Below are 18,456 nucleotides of genomic sequence, written 5' to 3' on the forward strand. Positions count from 1 at the left end.
ATTTTTTCTATTAACATTAGAACAAAATTTAAAAACTTGGATATGTTAAATTAGATTCTTGCACAGTTTTTATTAATGTTCTTTTTTATAATTTATAAGTTTTAATTATTTTAGTTCATTAAGAACTCACCATGTAAGCTCGACCACGACAAAACTTTGGTGAAACTTCAAGATTTTTTTTAACTTGGAATTTAAATAAAAATAAATATTGCTTTATTACTAAAAAAATTTTGACAAATGTAGAAAATTGCAGTTTGTGAAAAGGTTAAGAAAATTGTAAATGCAATTAAATTATGAAAATATTAAGAAAAATTTAATTTCAATTAAATTCAAAAAAGCAAAAAATTAAATTAGTTTGTAAAATTTTACATAAAACTGTTTTTGTTAAACATATGTTTTTTATTTATTTTCGTAGCTTTGTAACATTAGAAAATTATGTGCCTACAATGTAGTATTTTTGTAACTGTTCTTCAAAAATATTTTTAAACGTTTAGTTTGTTCCACAACTTTATATAAATCTTTTTGAATAACTGTCGTAAATATTTTTCATTAACTCGTATATCAAGTTAAGTAAAATTTTTGTAGATTTTCAAGTTTTACAAATATGACTAAAATTACGATAAAACTATTAAATAAAAACCCAAACATTGGAAAGAATATAAAACTTAAAAATGACTCAGTTACAAATGTGACCTTCAAGTAATAAAAAAAATGTTGATGTATGTGCAATAGGTTAAGATTTTTTTTTTACTTTTTTAAAAACTAAATGCATATTCTAATTGTTTTAAACGATTAGTTTGAAAGCTATTTTTCTAGATATATGTTTTTTTTTTACATTTAGAATTTTATAATTAGAGATCATGTAGCTCAAAGCAAATGTACTTTAATAAATACAAACAGATGAGGCACTTGCTTCGAATGATTAGTTTTAATGGTGATTGCTATTTTAAGTATCCTTATTTCATCAAGTTGTAAACAAATATTTTATACTTTTATGAATATTTAAATTCTTGCAATTAACTAATAAAAGTTAAAGGTGATAAACACATGTTTGAAAACATATATAACAAAACACAATAATATATAAACTTCTTGTTGCTATGTTGTAAGTTAAAAAAAAATTAATAAACTGGAGTAAACTTTACAAGAATAACTTATAGCTGGATACTAAAAAATTATCAACTTAAACAAGTTAAACTTCCATAAATTTTATTTCATCTTGTTATGTTATTCAATAAAACTTTTTTCTAACAATTTATTACATCCTCTAAACTGGAAATAACGTATCAGATTGTATTCAAGTAACGTAAAACAATTTCATGTTTAAATAAAACTAAGAAAACAGCATTTGACAAAATTAGTTTTTAAAAAAACTGACAAATAAATTTAAGAACATAAAATTTATGAACAATTTTAAATAAATTATACAAATAGAGATCTGATTAATTAAGTTAAAAACATAGTTTTAGATAGTTTTTAGAAATAAACTTTAATATTTATTTACTTTTTAAACGAAAACACCGATTTCAGTGCAGGCGGCTCGAGCATCAATATAAATGGAACGATGCGGATAATTATGTTGTAAAACTAAAAATTATGTTGTAAAAGTAGTTTTTTTGAAAACTTATCAAGTTAAAGAACTATAATTTCCAAAGTATGCACAGTTCTAAACAAAATTTTAATTTTTAGAAGTTTAAATGAAAAAAAAACACTACAACACTAAACAAAAATGTTTTTGATTAAGTATACCAACTTATGTTTTGGTATGTTTATAATAACTTAATGTACTGTTTATTGAACGACAAAAAAGGCGCTCAAAATATTTGGTCCTAGGACCTGATGTACAAAAAACCTTTCGGCTATCGAGTCGTACACCACTTAAATACAGTTTAACGTCATTGTCCAGGGCAAATGATATGAATTTCTAAACATTCAATAACTACAAAACTAATGAAACTTTTCACGAACAGTCACCGATAAATGTTCAAATATGGTTATACAAAGCGAATTAAAATGTGTATATAAGACAGAACAAAAGTACAAAAAGTACAAAAGTTATAACGTAAGTCAAATAACTCAAATAACAAAAAAAAAATCTACTACTATCAAAACCTGTTTGAATACAAGTAATAATTTAAAAATATTACTTTAAATATTTTTAATTAAAAAACAACTTTTGAAAGCTTGTATTAAAGTATTTTTTTAAATTTAGCTGTTTTACTTTTTGTTAAAACTTTCTTCATTCCATGTTAAGTGATTTTTCGTATTTAATTTTTTGCTTAGTATTATTCTTAATGAGTATTAACTAGTTGAATATACAGGAGTTTCAGTTCAAGTAACTAAAAAACAAACTTTCTTTTTTATAATTATTGTTTTATTAAAAAACACTAAAAAAACTAGTATAAAAGTAAACTGTACTTTTAAACTAGTTTTCTGCGCTGTTCAGTCAAAATGTTACAGCCTACAAAAATTCTTTTAAAAAAACTACTAAAGTAAAACTAACTGAATGTGAATACTAACCTTTTCTAATTACTTTTTACAAAGTCTTTTCAAAAAAAAAATTCAGAATTTGTTCGTCAACGAAAAGAGAACGCAAAGTGTTAAACGATTCAATTACAAGGCTACACATTAACAAAACACCCAATTTTCTGCCTCCTACGCCGAAACGGTGAGCTCCTCGTCCTTGCACTTGCACCTGCAGACGGCCTGCAAGATCTTGTCGTAGGGCACGATGACCGCGATGATGTAGAACACGGGCGCGAACTGGCTGAAGGTGAGCATCCTGCCGAACAGGTACTCGCAGTGGTACCTGATGAAAATGAACAGGTTGACGTGGTTGATGGCGTTCGAGCACAGGTAGAGAAAGGAGAGCAGGGCGGGCTGGATGACCTTGACCTTCATGCGAAAGCTGAAGCCGGTCTGCCGGCTGGTGGTCAGCCGGTTCCAGTGCGACACCACCGGCTCGAGCATCACCAGGAAGAGGGCGACGCGGAGGAAGTGGAACAGGTACATGAACAGGTGGCTGTACTTCTCGCTGGTCTTCACGTCGCAGTTGTTGTCGACCAGCCAGCTGCTCTTCACCACCAGCGTCAGGTTGGCCCCGCACTTGAACACGTCGCTGAGAACCGACAGGAAAGCGATCAGGTTTTCAAAGAGTTCCAGCTTGCGCGGGCTGTTGTTGACGAGAGCGGTCCTCCTGTAGAACAGCTTGCGCTGCACCCAGAAGATCAAAAACGACAGGATTCTCAACAGCGAGTGCAGGACCCAAATGAAGCAAATGAACACTTTTTCGTTCACGTACTGTTCAAGGTACTTTCCCTTGAACAAGAAAATTGAAACGCATTCTGACAAAGTCAGGAACGAGTGCAGTGCAAAGTACAGCCTAATGTCCTTTTCGTCAACTTCTGTTCTAAATTGAACTATTGTTATAACAAAGCACACTGACGATACTGTTATGAAAGCAATGCCAGAATAAAAATATTCCGAGTTTATAAGCTGAAAATGGTTCTCGCTTAGCATGCTTTAGCAATTGACTTTGCAGCTTAACATTTAATCGCTTTAAAACACAGCTATAAATTTTTAATGCAACGCAAACACATACTAGGTCAATTACTTTTTACAAGATTTATTCCGGGTTTAATAGCCTAAACGTGTTTTCTTGTTATTATATTTTAGTATTAAGATAAAAATTTGGCTAATTGTTAAGTGTTGGCTATTTTGTTGATTTTTAAATGTAAAACTAGAATATTTTAGCACAGCAGTCTACAGTAGGGTGCTTATAAAAAAGCTATTTTTTGAGCTTTCTACAAAAAAAAATCACTTTTAGAAACATTCACAAAGTTTTAAATTTTTACAGGAACTTTAATGTGGGAAAGATTGATTTTCTAAAAACAACTTAGAATTATCGAAAAAATATTTCATTGCTTTTTATTTTTATACAACATTGAACATACCACAAAAAACACAACAACTTTTTTATTTTTGTAGACAGAACTATATCTAAGGCCTTTTTGAAATGTTTATCAGTATTTTTTTAAGGTACAAACCTTTACTGTTTTTTGGTACAATTTTTACGTAATAAGAGCTAAAAGTTTTTAAATTTAAGTAAAGTCCTAATCAATGTATTATTTTAAATTCTATAACGTTTAGATTTAATAAAATAAAAAAATTCAATGATTCCTAAATCCAATATACTATGAAAAAAACCTTTTTTATTGTTTCTACAACTAATCTAAGTATTTTAACAACATTTTAACTCACTTATTTGTACCAACAAAAAGTTAAATATAAATAGTGAAAAAACAAAGCTACAGAGTGAAAATACTATCTTTTATAATGTTAATAGATAAATAAAATTAAAATTTTATTTGACTCAAAACTATCAAATTTTAAATTAAAATACTATAGTTTCGTTTATTTAATTAACAATAATTTTCTTATTCTGTGATAAAATACAGACTAAAATAAACTTGCGCTATATTTTAACAAATTTTGATTAAAAAAATTCCGAACAAGATTATTAAATTCCTATAAAATCTCAAAAAAATAACAAAAATTTATAAATTTCAGTTTGATCGTGAAAATTAGGTGTAACAAAAAAATACCTTGACTCAAATACTTTAAAGTTTCTTAATGTTACAACTTTATTTTTTAATCAAATATTATTAGATCGTGAATTTTAGCTTCTAAATATGTATAAGAAAGCGTTAATAGATATAATTTCGAGTTAAAACAAGATCAACGTGATAAGGTTAATATAATTTATTAATACATAGTATGTTAGCTTTTTTCAAATAAAAGTTCTGAGTAAAAAAAAAAATTATCGTGTTTACTGCAGTTTTGTAAATTATTTTGGGTTTCAACTTGTGTTTCAGTTTACACGAAAGGCTAATTAAACAGTAAAATTGACTATAAAATAAAGTTAGTTAACAGCCACGTAGCTTGGTAAGTTGGTGCAATCTGCAACAACGTATATCTAATTGTGAAAAAGAGCACATTTGTTTTAACTGTTTAGCTTAGAAAAAAATTGCTTTCTTAGCTCTAATATGGTGGTATTTTTGATAATTTCAATTAGTTTTGGTTTTTCATAGGTTTTTTACCACCATATATTTAAAAACACAGTAGTTATTTATCGAAGACAACTTAGTAAACGATGTTTTGAAAATTTCTTCTGTTGAATTATTTTTATGTAGCTAAATTCGGAACAACATAACTTGGTAAGAAATCATAGAGTCGATAACCGAAACATTTTTAAATTTGATCACTTTCTGCTACTTTCTGTTAGTGTTTTGAAAATATTTTTAAGTATATTACAGTTCAAGTCTTAAGTAAAAGAGTATTACTTAAATTTTGAAACGATTTTTTAAACTAATTTATAGAGATATAAAGTTTTTTTGTAGTACAATAAACATTAAAGTAGTATAAAACATAAATCATATTATTACCAAAATAAAAACTTGATTTTAAAGACTATAATGGAACCTATACTCGGAAACATATAAGAACAATAAACGAAATTGTATTTATTTGACAATAGTTTTTAAGAATAAAAACATTTATTAATAGAAGAGTAAAAGAAGTTAAATGGCTTATTTATAATTTGAAAAAACTGACAAAACTTAATAGATTTATCTTTATCCTTCCTTAAGTAGAAGGTTAACAAAGTTAAGCACTCTGAAAAATATTTATTGAATATAAATTACTTTAATGTTTACGATAGTTTTGTTGCACGTATTTTTCACTGCCAGTAGAATACTTTTAAGCGCATACTAAATGAGACTACCGGTTAATTACATAATAACCATGATGATTTTATGAAGTATAACTTTAAATAAAATTACGAGAATAAATTTTTTAAGGTTATACAAATTTTAGTATAGTTTATTGAACGACAAAAATACGCTTAAAATATTCGGTCTTAGGACCTGGTGCAAAAAAAAACTTTCGGTTATCGAGTTGCACACAACGGATAACTTTTAACGTCTTGTCCAGGACAGTAGGTTGAAAACTAGAAAAATAACTTGGATTTTTAAACAAGTTTAGGCTAAGAATAATCTTCACAACTATAGATAAAAATCAAACTTTATACTTAGCAAAACTTTAATGTTTTTTTAACTTTGTACTGTTTTAATAAAACATTAAAAAAGAATGGGCATTTTAAATACATTCTACATTAAGTCCATTGACGGTAGGACTTTTTATAGGTACTATTTTATGGGTAGAATTGCTGCAATCATATCTGCCCATAATTTGATGTGATGTCATTAAAATTATGGGTAGTATTTAGATGTTGCTGCAATTAAGTTACTGCAATTAAATGAAAAATAAATTAGTGTCTAAACCCTATTTAAATATTATGTACTGTTATTGTAGTTAAGATTTTACAAACAAAAAGAAATAAAAATAACTTTATCCAATTGTTTGATTTATAAGTACATTTGCGTAATTTATATTTTGTAAACTAACAGAAGTAGTGGCTAGGCTTATTAAAAGATTAAGGATAGTTTTTTGTTAAAGATTTTATATAAAAAAAATATTTATATATACAAAAACTAAAACACACATAAAACCAATTGTTTGATTTATAAGTTTACTTATGTAATTTGTACTTAATAAACTTATAGAAGTAGTGGCTTGGCTTGTAATAAATATTATTGACTGTTTTTGCATTTTAAGATTTAATAAACAAAAAAACTTGAATTCACATAAACCAATTGTTTGATTTATAAGTAAATTTATGTAATTTATATTTTAACAAACAAAAATAAATTTAGCTAGATATTTGATAATTAACTAAGATTATGTTGCACCAATATCGGACTGAAATTAAAATCATGTTCATTTGATTCGGGCTCCAATCTAGTCTAAACTAAACCATTATTTCTAATGTGCTTTTAACAAAGTAAGTACATTGATAAAATACGCACTTTAAGAAGTATGTAACCGCGTGAGGTACGCACAAAATTTTTAATACACATAAATCTACCACATTTAAAGGTTTTTTTACAATAAGTACGCACCTGCGTAAGGTACGCATAAACTTTTATTTACTTCAAGGCTAAAATAATGTTTCCATTTACAAGTTAATGAATAAGCTTCTTGTGTCATAGCTTTTTAAAAAGAAACATGTTACAAAAAATGTATAAAACAAAACTAGTAATCGATAATATATTGTAGGGTTTGAACTAAGGTATAAGTTGCTTTTTACTCTTTTACAAAATTCAAACTAGTTTTTGATATATTACAGGTCAAAGATAGAGACCAAAAAGTATGGTAAAATTAAGAAACGCAAATAATTAAGCAATTAAGTTCACCATACAAGAACAAAAAAACACATAATCAAACTGTGTAATAACTGTTACCAAAATAAAACTAATATTTCATAAAAAATATTTAATGAGCATTATAACCAATATTTTAATCTAAAATACCTAACTTAACAGCTGTTTTACTTTGTGTAATTTTTTTTTTTAATTTTACAACAACTAAGTTATGAAAATTTCTGTTATCTAATCTCCTATTTTGCTGCTGACATTTTTACTTCTTCTTAAAATTTTACCTTGTAAAAAAAAAAATATTATCATACATTATAAATCATATAAGTTATGAAAATTATATTTACTTGTATAAAAAAAGTATAAAATAAAATATTATTTTCATTTAAATACTTAGAGATAAAAACTGGCACTATTAGAAAAAAAAACAGAAAAATTATTAATCAACTTTTTTGACAAAATTAAACTTACAAAAACGTGACACACTAAATTTTCAAGTGGTCTGGCTATTGTAAAATAAAAGCATTCATAAACTTAACTTTAAGAAAATTTTTAACACTTAAAATTAGCTAATGTAATATTTTTAATGTTTTGTTTATGCCAGTATTGTTTACATTTCATAAACATAAACTTGAGTTCAACATTTTAGAGGCCTAGCAGACACTTTTTGTTGTTTGTTTACAAGTTAAAAGTACAAAAATTTCATACAAGTTAATTGCAGCAACACCTAAATGACGTCACATCAAATTATGGGCAGATTTGATTGCAGCAGTTCTATCCATAAAATAGTGCCCATAAAATAGTACCCATAAAAAGACCGACCAGTCAATTGACAATATGACCTTTACTTGTTTAGTTTTTTTTTTCCTGTAAGTTTATATAAAAAATTCAATAACTCCGAGGTATACCTAAAGATATAGATATACACTTTAGGTTTAAAAAAATTATTTTTCTAAGTATTGTGAGTACATCTTACATTTAACATTTATTTTCATTATGTATCAAATATATTTTTAAAAGTATATTGTTGTAAACAACTATATAAAGATCTGCTTTCTAAATAAAAAACAATGTTTGGTAAGTAAACAAAAATTGTCTTATACTAAAAATTGGCTTATAGTTAATTATGTAGTTACTTAATTTTGATATAAAAAATGTACTTTTTAAATAAAAAGTTGTTTTTATAGTAGAAACCTATAAACTTATTAATCTACTTTGTATTATTTTTTTTTTACAAACTCTACTGTGTTGAGCTTTTAAACGCTTCAAAGGTAACTGATCTCAATAACTAGAAAAGATGTATAAATGTATATTTTAAATATTTCTTCTATTAATTTATTCTATTATTTTTTTTGTTATTAACTTAAGTATATACTGGTTCTTAAACTTTGCAAATATTACCTAAATAACATTTTAATTTTTTTATTCTAAATCTCATATTCTAAGTAAAATAAATTATATCTCAGAGTATTCTTAAAGTAATTAAAACTTTTCATAAAACATTTATTAAAATGTGTTTGGAAAACTCTGTTTAAGTTAATCTCATTCATCATATCTGTTTGATTGCACGAGAAAATATTGATAATTCAGTCTAATTATGTTTAAAAAATAAAAATTTTAATTATAAGATTGGCTAATAGATTGTGTTAATAATAAAAAATTACATTACTATAGTAAAACCTTTTAATTTTACTATAGTAAAACTAGTTTACTAACTCAATTTTCACCATATATTAACCAGAAATTTTCTTGCTTGATTCACTTGATAAGTATACAAGTAAGTAAAATGATTGTGAAACTATAAAAACTTTGACTAGTTTTCTAGAAAGAATTTGAAATGTTACAAAAAATAAAAATTGGAAGCACCACTTAAAAATTAATACTATTTAAAAAAAATAGTTCAAATTTTTTTTTACAAAGTTAATTTCAGGTTTAATTTTTAAAATGCATAAAACTACTTCAGTACGAAATCAAGTTTCATCGCAACAGCCTTCATCTGAAAACAATGGCGAGAAAAAAAGAAAATATTTTTTCACAAAAACATGCAAAACAAATACTCATCAAAAAATTAGAGGTGTACAAAAAGATTTTGTTTAATTTTAAATAATGCCAACAATTTTTAGTTTGGTTATCAATAAGTAAGTTTGTTAATTGTAAAGATTTGAACTTAAATGTTTGAGAAGTTTGGTTTGAAATTATACTATTAAGATTAAAATAAAGTTAAAATAACTAACAAAATATTTGTTGAATAAGTTTAGTTAAAACATAAAGAATCATTGAAATATGTATTTAATCAAGTTTAAATATTTTATTACAGTGCTAAATTTCTTAAAAGTTGCAGTACCTTTTTAATATATATTTAGAATTCAAAACATTTTTATTTCTTTACTTCAAAGTAAATATATTAATTTCAATAATGTTAATTTCTTCAACGTTTTGAAAACGCTTAACAATTTTCATTTATATTGTTGTTTTAGTAGCTTTAAATTGCTATGTTTTTTGATGATGATTACTACACAACAACTAGGTTTTGTCTTTTTGTTAAGCTGCTTAAAATTTTGGCAATAACTACGTTGAACTATACATTTAAAACTAAAGCTTGTAAGTCAGTGTAGTACAGTTTTTACTTTTAAAAACAAATGAATAAAAGTTTAAAATCATTTAACTATTAGTGTTTAAACTACTGTTATTTAACATAAACCTTTAAAATTGTTTTGTACCAAAAATGAGTACTTAAGTTTGGAGGAAAAATTGATTCATGCAAAATCAGTTTTCTATCAATGCGTTTGAGTTAATTTATTTTTTTGGATATTTACAATGTTTTTTATCATTTCTATTTTAATTACTTATAAACATATCAAAAAGTCCGAAATAAGCTTAAGCGTATTGATTTAGATTAACTTGTGGCTCAATCATCACATCCTAATAACTAAAGTCTCCCTCGCTTTTAAATGTATAAGTTTTAAAACATACATACAGTAACCTCTCGCATCTTTACGTACTCACGACGTTACGCACTCTCGTTTAGTTACGCATTTTAGAATTCTAAAAGATTTAATATTTTTTTTTTTTAATCTTGCACAAATTAGGTTTATCATAGATTTTTAGTTCAAAGTATGTTTTTAAAATTATGTTCAAAGTATGAGTTTCTAACTCACCTCTCTATATCTTTAGACTTTGTAAACTTATGTTCCTTGACCAATTGATAAACATTAGTTATACCCCAGTATATCAGAATTTATGTTAACATAAAGAGATTAAATTAAAATTCTGAAAGAAATATGACTGTGTTAAATAATAAAGGTATAATGAAATATTGCGAGTTTAAAACACTTATAAATAATACAGCACTCTTGCCCCATATATGAATAAACTTCTAAAAAAAACCTAATGAAACTTCCTAGCAAAAAGTAGCGGTGATACTTAATAAATATAGAGAGAAATTATATTCCTACTCAAAAAATCCATTAATATATTTTTAATACAACGCAAGACAACGTTATCTTGATGGGGACAAATGTCAAATTAAAAAAAAAGTTTTAGTAACATAAACAAGTTTTATTAAACATTTTTCCTATGTTTTATATTTTTTTGTTCAAAAGAATAAATCCATTATAGCACCAAATGCATATTTTTGTAAAAGGCTATAGAATCAAATTTTAATATAGGCACCACACCATTTCTTAATTTTAAACAAATGTTAATTATAAATTGGATTTGCTAAGTAGAATAGAAATGTTAGGTATCAAATAAGTCACATATAAATAAAAATAAAATCTACTTATTATTAAAATTAGTCAAATTTTTCTACAAGTATTATTATTTTATTTAAATATAACTCCTTTTTTTTTTAATTATGCTTAGTTTTATCTTTTGTTTTTAATTTATAAACAGATTAAACAAATTGTTAAAAGTTTGAAAGTCCCAAGTCTGCTTTTAACTAAAAGCAATATCAAAAATCAGCCATTATAGTAAGTATATATGGTACCTCTCGTATCTTTACACATTTTTTCTGTGGACACAATGTGCGTAAATAAGCGAGAGGTTACTGTATATCTATTTTGAATGTTAAAAATTACGTGAACACCTAGACACTTTTTTGATATAGATGACGTTCATCCTATCAAAATACACATAAAAAACCCAGTTTTAGCTTAAAAGCATTGTTTGGTAAATATTTTAAATAAACTGATGTATCAACAACATAAAATAGAGGAAAACTAAAAGCTGACGATGAAAAATGCGTTCCAGCTTTGAAAGCAAACAAAACAATTTTGAAAGAGTTCCAAAACAAAAGCGTACAAAAGCCCGAAAGATTCGCTCAAAGTAGAAAACAGTTAACACTCATCACAACTTTTCAATCAACCGTCTTTGTCTGTATAAGCATTGCGCTTCATCGAGCGTTGTTTTCTGATAATCGTTGAATCTCGCAACTTTTTAAAGCTGGATCTAAATCTAATGAAAAAAATACTTTCGAGCAGCGAACTAAACGTTGAGTCGGAACTTCAAGTGTTTTAAATGCGGCTGTTGAATGGCTGCGTCACATCAAAAGTGGTCGTATCAAGCACGCAATAGATGTATTGTCAAAGATAAGGCTTTAGTTTTATTTTTGCTCCAAGGTTAGAAATTATAGCTGAAAATTTTAGAAGTCTCATCGGCAATGATGACTTTAAAGATATGGTCCTACCTCACTGCTATAATCCTATTTCCTATAAGTAAAATTAAATCTTAGAATAAATCCAAAAGAAAAATTACAGCTTACAACAAACTTGTATGCAAAAATAGTTTTTATCGAAAAAAAAGGGAAGTAATAATTTATGTTTTTGTTTTAAAAGTTTCACCCTGTAGCTATTTCTAAAAATGTTAGTGAGAATTCCAAGTAAAATGATTGAGCTCATTGTACAACTCTTAGTTAGATCAAAATACATTTTTACTAACTTAAACAGTTTTTCACAATCAGAAAAGTTTAGCAAATTTCTTTACATTGATAAAAACATAATAAAATTTACACGAGTTTGCTTCAAATTATTGTAGAAGTAAAACTGTGATAGGCAAAGTTTTACTAAAATATGTATTTGTAACTCAATTCAATCTAAGTTTAAAAAACTAGTTATGTATTGAAATTTTGTTTTGATATTAAATACAATATTATAAATATTTTACGATTTTAAACATTAGTAATAAGTTATTAGTGTTGTTTTCATATTTTAAACAAGCTTTACATGATAAACAAACACAAGTTATTGCGAAAGTTAACATAAACTTAAGTAAAGATGCCGGTGTTGTTTATGTTACGTCATTATTACTTTGTGAAATGTTATATAAATTATAACACTATGTTTCAACTATAAATTACTTTAATTAGTTTTTCTAAAAACGCACAAACTACAGTCTTTGTATTTGAATAAGATTTACTTGTAACAATTGATGATCTCTTATACAATAGTATAAAAGTGAAACATTGTTTTGTTGACAATAAACTGTAAAATAAGATTAGTTCTATAAGTTTTATGTTTAAAAATTGTGAACGATACAAGTTTCATGTTTTGCTTAAAGATTAAGTGGTTGCATCATTAAAAAAGTCTCTTTTGTTTAGCTTTGTTGCAATTTCAAAGATTTTCATTCTATTAAAAAAACACAGTTCTACGGATTCTTATAAAGTTTATACCTAATGTTATCAAAACAGTAAACCTTGAACCCGTTAAACATTCTGCTGGGCTTGTTTCGAAGTCAGGTTACAAAGACATATTCGTACTTTTTTTTTCAATGTCTTTAGTGTATACAAAATACCCTGATTTGCAAGCTAGCCTTAAAAACTTTCCTTCTTTTATTTTGGTACCCGAAGCAGCATAGTTTTCAAACGTTGGCTGAATCACAAGCTGAAAATTTATACTTTTGTTACTTTATTTTCTAATAAAAAGCAATCTTTTAAGTTTTTTGAGACTTTCTAGAAACTTATGAAGTCTGTCAAAAAAAATCTTTTTAAGCACAAGTCATTTAATCTATATCTTAATGAAATAAGCATAGTGTTTATTTTTATCTTTACAATTTTACACATAGCTAATTTTTTGTTTACAAAAGTTTATAACCAAAAGAAAACTTATATACAGAGATTATGTTTTATTTGTTTAAAACATTTTAAGTTATTTAGGCAAGAGTTTTTTATATAAAGTACAAGGTATATAAGCTTTAGCTCGTTTAACTATAAGATTGAAAAAATGTACACATTAAAATAAACTTGCACATCTAAACAATTATTTCATTTTAATTTTTCTTTTAAGCTTGTTGAAAATTTATCTACTTTTACAATAGTCGATATTATCTTTTTCAAAAGGTAATTTAGATAGTTTTGTTATATTTCTTTTGTGATTAAAAATCTTCAAAGATTTAAGGACCTATCAAAGGAAAAACTTTAAACTTTTACTCTAGGTTACGATTGTTATCTTATAAGTAACTTTAAAACTAAAACTAATTTTTCGACTTTTAAATAGCTTTACTCTTATTTTAAAATTAACTGTAGTATATCTAATTGTCTTTCGAGTATCAAAAAATACTGACAACTTTCAAACACAACTGTTTTTTCTATTATAGTACATTTTAGTACTTTAACTTCTATCATAAGCTTATACTTGTTTTTATTTCAAAACTTTATCTAGTAAACTTCAAACCAACTGCTTCCGCCGAATATAAACAAGAATGTCGTCGGAACAGATGCTCCAAAAAACAACGACACGTTCAAAGTTATGATCGTTACCCATTTGCAAATTATCACTTTTCCTAGACGAGATTTGATTTCTGTATAAATGCTGCCAGTGACACTACTACTATAGGTGTCACTAGTGCTATGGCTGGTAGAACTATCAGAATAACTTTTTTTTTTCATTCTAACTACTTGTAGTTTAATAAACTACACTTTAGATTTCTTAAAATGTTCACCATGTTTAGAAAAACTCAGAAGAATGGATAACTTTTTCTTGCGTAATGATGCGGAAACAAAGTTGTTATATGGAAATTAATTTTGTTTTTGCCATTACCATCACCATTAAGCTACTATTATTTCAAACTTTGTTTTATATACTTCTGTTTGAATAAGATATTTTTTGTAACTGAGTTAAACACTGTAGCTATTTTACGAATTAATTTGTGTATCAACAAATCAAACACTTGTGAAAATCTATCTTAAACTGAATTTAGAGTAGAAACTTAAACTTTTAATTTATAAAAGTAGACTTTCAAAGTAAAACTTTAAATTATTGAGGCGGTACAAGGTTTATTACTAAACAGTTAATGAAGATCTACAAAAAATTATTTTTTGTCTTGAGTACGCTTTCTTAGGTACGCACGTCTTGTAGAGTGCTTTTGAGCCAAAATGTTTGTCTTCAAGATAAAATTTTTATCTAAACTGGTAGTTTTTAGGTGCTAACTTCCTTGTCAATAAGAGTACGCACTTTTGAGCTGTGTAAAGAAGTTTTATGTACTTTGTATGAAGTAGTTGACAAAAAAAAAGTAAACTTTTTTTTTCGCTATCTTTAAAGATAAGTAATGCGCTAAAATAAATTTGCTTAAAAATTTATGTCAGAACAGAAAAAGTCTTAATTTTAACCTAAAACACTCTAGTAAAACTTTTGTTAAAATTTATTTCCAAAATTTTTTTTTTAACAAAGTTTCGCTCATAGAGAACATCAGTAAAAATATGTTTTATTTTAACAGAACACTTAAGTAATAACTATTAATCTTATAACAAAATTTTAATATTTTATCTAAATCACTGAAGTTGAGAATTTGTTTGATTTAAAAAGCAAAATCATAGTCTTATGCTATTATGTTTCCAGTTTGTCAACCACTATATTTTCTTTAAGTATTTTCATCTAAATTCAAGAAAAGAAAAGCTTGAATGTTTGAAATTTAAAAGATAACATATCTACTACATACAAAAAAGTCACTTAAAACTTATTACTAATGTTTTAAGGATTAATTAAATTGCGAATAATATTAAAGCTCGTGAGTATTTTACTATGGCGAAAAAAGTTCGAAAACTTACCAATATCGATTTTTTATAAGTAATTTTATTATCACTTCAATTTCTTTTTAATATGTCAACTTAACTCAATTCGAAACTAAATTATTTTTTAAACATTATTATATGCTGAACAAAGTTTTTGTTGAGTAATAAACTTTATACAGTGTTTCCTGAAGAGGACATGAATACAACTCTTAAAACTACAAAAAGAATTCTTTGATAAGTAGCATTTGCAAATTCATTGAACTCATAATTTCTTTAAAACACTTAATCATCCTTTTTAATCACCTTTTTTAACCTATACTTAACCTATACAGTTTGGTTTTCTCCCTAACCGAACATCCTGTCTTTAATTGTTTGGTTGCTTGCACTCATGGTTGGGGTGTCTTTTTTCGAGCAATAAGTCTACTAAAGTAATTTATACAGGTATCCAAATAGCTTTTGACCCTGTCTTTTATTTTTAAATAATTAAAACATTATCTGTAATGTGTAGTGGTGACTGGTGAGTATTCCCGCCTGGCTAGCTTACCAAGGTAGTAAATTATGGACTGAGCTTCCGTTATGTTTAAAAAATCTAAGTAATTTTTGAAACTTCCAGGATGAACTTGAAAATTATTTATTAAATATAGATTATCAAGGTCATAAGCGATCATTGCTACTTGTTTATTTACTTTTGTATAAGGAGACAATAATAACTGTCATATAATACCCAAAAACTTTAGATATTTCGGGATTCCTCATTTTAAGACGATTTGAAGAAAGTTTGATGAAGGCACTTTTTGATTTTCTGTACTATTTTATTATTTTTCGTTATTTTAAGTTTTTATTTTGAAAAATCAAGATGTGAAACTTTCTTTAAATCGTTTTAAAACGCGAGTAGTGTGTTTTTGTGATGATTGCTACATGTAAAATAGTTTGCAGCTATTGTAACTTGAAAACTGTATTTTTAAGATCCCATACATTTTACATAAAAGTTATTTTCAGAAAAATAAAAAGTGCACGACAGTGGTAAAAGCTAGGAAGCTAGATATTTTTTGTGTTGTTTATTTATGTGATTCCCCATTCTGAAAAAAATCATTTGGAAACTCGAGAAAAATGCCCATGTAAAACTTGGTGATAGGTGAACTTTTAAACAGAGAGTTAAGTATAGAAACAAATGGTAAGCTGAGTTTACTGTCTCGAGTTAACTTCTAATAAATAAATCTAATTTTCATAGGAAACTTAAAAAAGTCTTTTTTTATGTTTACAAATACTACTTGCTCCTTTTTAGTTACATTTTTGGGCTTTAAAAAGTATTCAGAAAAAAACTTGTAGAAAAAAATTCTTTGTTCTTATTATTGTTCATTGTTATTGTTTCTTTTTTCTCATTAAGTGCATACTGTGTAAATGTTATATTACTTATTTTATATTATTGTTTATGTTTGTTAAAATAGTAAAGAAAGTTGTACGGTATGTCTTTGTTTACTTATTCAAATAAACTTCTTTAAGTACTTCAATCAAAAAAAAAAAAGTTAAACTTTTAGCATAAGTTACTGATAAAGTTTAAATTAAAAGTTTTTCAGCTTATTTCAGTTTTACCTTCTTTAAAAAGTTTGTTTCTATATTTCAAGTATTTTCATGTATGGTATTATTATTTGTCTCGTTTTATGAACTAAGTTAAAATTAATTTTTTAAGTCTAAAAAAGTTCTCTACTATAGTTTTTATTTTTTCAAGAGACTTTGATTGTACTTTCATTTTTGTCTTGTTAGACAAGTTTTTGGTTACAAAACTTTCTTAAGTAAACAGATTACTTAGTTAATTTTCCCTTCTATTCTTTCATTTTGTTGATTGTTTTATTTCTTAAGATTCAAAAATTTAGAATTAAAAAAAAAAAAATTTAAGCTCGTAAGAAATGTAAGAAATTGTAAAAGCATGTGGTGTACGACTCGATAACCGAAAGGTTCTTTTGTACACCAATTCCTTAGACCAGTGCTTCTGAACCTTTTTCTAGTGGCGGAACCCTTTTCCAAAGTTCAACTTTTCCGCGGAACCACTAATTTTAATTTTACATAAAATGTTTAATTAAATAAATGTTCTTTTTTAAATTTCGAGAGGCGTCGCGGAACCCTAGGGTTCCGCGGAAACCCATTTCAGAAGCACTGCCTTAGACCAAACATTTTGAGCGCTTTTTTTATCGTTCAATAAACAATATGTCACAAAAAAAAGTCTAGTTAGTTGGTTTAAAGAGTTTCTTCATGATAGAACGCAAAAATTAGTAATTGGTAGTATATTTTCTCGAACTTTACCTATCTTTAGTGGATTGCCTGATGAGGGGTATTGTTAAATGGTAAAGATTTGGAAGTTGATGTTTTGCGACACAAAACTTTTAGCCATCCAAAACAAATAGTTTAACAAAAACATATAGATAAAATTTACCATTGGCTAAAATAAATAAATTTAATCTTTAACCTATATAAATGTCATGTTGTAACAAAATGTCCTTTTTTATTTTTGACTTTGATTTTTACTACTTTTATTTGTAAAGTTGGCGCCAGAGAGTATTTATGTTTCTTATGGTTATCCTGTGTTATCAGTTGCTACAAGATTAGTTAGTGTTTTTTTATTGCTTTATTGAATAAACTTTTGAGCATGGTTACTATTACTAAAATATATGTATATTTTGCAGTAAATAACTAATAACAGTTCTGATATTTATGTACACTAAATGTGATATAATAGTAGTACAAAAAGTGAGGGATATTCAGATAGTACTTTTAGAGCTAAACACTCAACACTTGTGGCCAAAAAAAGGAGCAGGGCTTTTACCCTTAAAGGTAACAACCTAAACCAGGCTAGGTCTGTTGCAGTATTCTAATTTTCAAAAAAGTACTGCTATCTCTACTTTTGACTGAAAAACACAGTATAAACTTACTTTTGGCTAAAGTGTTTAATAATCTTGGAACTTCTATTGCTGAAAATTTTGAATGGAACCACCATATTATTTACCTTTATTGAATTGATAAACTATATGTTTTAAATTTACAGATAAAAACATTTATGAAAAAATTATATCTCGTATACATTCGTCCAAAGTCGGACTACAACACACCAATCTGGTCTCTATACTTAAAAACATTTACAATACAGAATAATCTTTAACTGCCGCAATAGTTTTTATATAT

This window comes from Thalia democratica, chromosome 4 (assembly GCF_965202585.1).
Source record: "Thalia democratica chromosome 4, ktThaDemo2.hap1.1, whole genome shotgun sequence".
NCBI classification, from domain to species: domain Eukaryota; kingdom Metazoa; phylum Chordata; class Thaliacea; order Salpida; family Salpidae; genus Thalia; species Thalia democratica.